We start from the raw sequence: 2,953 nt of genomic DNA, 5'->3' as shown, positions 1-2,953 counted from the left end.
TGTGATAATTGGGTTGCTTGTGTAACACTGCACTGTTGGCTATTCTGTGGGGCTCGGCGACCATTTATCTGAAACTTCCAAAACAATAGCACATCTGTGGACGAGCTGGTGCATTCTTGCTAAAACAGTAGGGTTTCACGAGAAAACTGCCCATACCCATAGTAAAAATAGCGAGCGTTCATCGCTCTGGCCCCGAGGCCCGACAGAAAAAGACAAAGCTGCCAGCCTAGTGTCGGGACTTAGCCTGCAATCCCCAGTGATCGGATGTTCACCCCGCCTTTCCTGTTGTGAGTATTGGCCCAGGAGTTCCCGCCCATCTCCACCGTTAAATGAACAGAATGACATTTTCACTCTGCAGCGGAGTGTGCGCTGATATGAAACTTCCTGGCAGATTAAAACTGTGTGTCAGACCGAGACTCGAACTCGGGACCTTTGCCTTTCGAGGGCAAGTGCTCTACCATCTGAGCTACCCAAGCACGACTCACGCTCCATCCTCACAGCTTTATTTCTGCCCACGAAAGGCAAAGGTCCCGAGTTCGACTCTCGGTCCAGCACACAGTTTTAATCTGCCAGGAAGTTTTAACAGAATGATATGTATGCATCTTACTCACGATCATGTACTTACCGTTACAGGGCATCCGATAACCTGTTTTCTATGACTGTGTAATACGGTAGTGAAATGACATTAATTTGTATGTATGCAAATTCAGATTTTTGAAATGCAAGATGACTGATTTGATGCCCCTTAATATCTGTATGAAGAGGCAAGAGGTTCTGACATCTTGCAGTGTATGGCGCGAAGGAAGAAAACTCCTTAAATGCCTCCGTGCATGCTGTAATGAGTCTAACCTTGTCTTCAGAGCCCATAGGTGGGAGGGGGGGGAGGGGCGATATGTATGTTACATTTCAACTTTATAGAGGGCAGCAAACGGCAAACGGTTACACTCCCAGAACGAAGCTATATCGCTTACATAATGGCAATTCCCCCCCCCCATGAACCATGGACCTTGCCATTGGTGGGGAGGTTTGCCTCAGCGATACAGATGGCCGTACTGTAGGTGCAACCACAACGGAGGGGTATCTGTTGAGAGGCCAGACAAACATGTGGTTCCTGAAGAGGGACAGCAGCCTTTTCATCAGTTGCAGGGGCAACAGTCTGGATGATTGACTGATCTGGCCTTGTAACATTAACCAAAACGGCCTTGCTGTGCTGGTACTGCGAACGGCTGAAAGCAAGGGGAAACTACAGCCGTAATTTTTCCCGAGGACATGCAGCTTTACTGTATGATTAAATGATGATGGCGTCCTCTTGGGTAAAATATTCCGGAGGTAAAATAGTCCCCCATTCGGATCTCCGGGCGGGGACTACTCAAGAGGACATCGTTATCAGGAGAAAGAAAACTGGCATTCTACGGATCGGAGCGTGGAATGTCAGATCCCTTAATCGGGCAGGTAGGTTAGAAAATTTAAAAAGGGAAATGGATAGGTTAAAGTTAGATATAGTGGGAATTAGTGAAGTTCGGTGGCAGGAGGAACAAGACTTTTGGTCAGGTGATTACAGGGTTATAAATACAAAATCAAATAGGGGTAATGCAGGAGATCTGTGCCTGTTCCATTCTTGTATGATGTTCATTCCTTCTGTATGAGAAATTTTTAAATCAATATCATTGTGTATGATCAGTACCTCTTATTATGTGTGCCTTTGTTCTTACTTCCAATCTGTATTCATAAAATATGCCAAATTTCCTTGACTGTGCTTAACCTTCAGTTATTTATCGAATTTCATGAGCTGCATCATTCCAATATTGTCGAACAAATACTTTGATGACCAGAGGATTCTGTGGAATGTGCAGATTTTTAAGTTATCCTCTGCTAGAAGGAACAATTCAGAGTCAATGACCAAATGCAGCAAGTGGTTATTCCAGCATCTACAAGTACATTACTTACAGCTACTTTATTACAGTCAGTCCATCTTCACAGTCAACTCAGACCTGAATTTAGATCAATGATATTCAATTAAACTACCAGCATAAGTTGACTTTTCTGTTTAATACTGCATGTGCTATGAAAATTTTAAAGACTATGGTGTACAAAGTATGAATCAGAGGAACACATCATCATGGTGGTATGGCTGCATTTGAACTTTTCTCTTCATCTCATCTCATTTCATGTGAATGTATCTTGCTTCCAAACATGTGGAAATTTGGTAGAAAGGCAGGAGATATTCTATAGGGAAGGAGGGGGAACAGTCTTTCTGCAACTGTGAAATATTGCAAGTGCACACTACCTATAAAATGCTTATATTGGTAAATAATAAGTAATATTAATTGAAGTGTCTGATGTGAAATGGTTAGTTATGTGTACTATACTCAAGACAGATACTTACCTGGAGCTTTTGTATCATTCCTATTGTCCTTGTATGATTTCAGACAATATCTGGATTAGCACAGCTAGATGGTCTTCCACGCCTAACGGTTCATGAAGATATTCTCATTACTTATAGAAGCAAACAAATTTCCACTTTCTCGATAATTCTTTTGAAAAATATGTGATGACCATTCCCTTCATGGTAGAAACCAATTTTTAAGTGCATTTTAAGATTACATTCCTGAAAAAATATCTGAACTGCAAAAGTGTTTGTAACTGCCAAATTGTGTTCAATGTTCATAATACTGCAAAATTTTATTTAGCAGAAATAAACTTATATTTGTTATAAGGGGAATAAACTATTTCTAGCATCATTCAGTGTGTCTCTCTGGTATTCATTTATGGACTTACTGCTATGGTTTGACTGGTAGAGTTCTTGATACTGTATTTGGAAAATTTTCTAGTTTTATTTATACAGAACATACAGCAATTAGTACAGTCTTTATTTCCTTACTCTCTTTATTTCACTATTTTCATATGTAGATATGTTGGAGATGAAAGTACATATGGTAATTAGACAATGACT

General features: G+C 40.8%; 1 non-coding gene across 1 annotated transcript; it reads right to left on the bottom strand.

Annotated features, from left to right (window-relative positions):
- Positions 1 to 401: 401 nt before the first annotated feature.
- Positions 402 to 476, bottom strand: Trnas-cga. The gene has a single exon. It is a non-coding gene; the product is annotated as a tRNA-Ser (tRNA).
- Between the last annotated feature and the right edge of the window lie 2,477 nt (positions 477 to 2,953).

This window comes from Schistocerca piceifrons, chromosome 10, assembly GCF_021461385.2.
Source record: "Schistocerca piceifrons isolate TAMUIC-IGC-003096 chromosome 10, iqSchPice1.1, whole genome shotgun sequence".
NCBI lineage: Eukaryota > Metazoa > Arthropoda > Insecta > Orthoptera > Acrididae > Schistocerca > Schistocerca piceifrons.
This window is presented reverse-complemented; position numbering and strand designations above follow the sequence as displayed.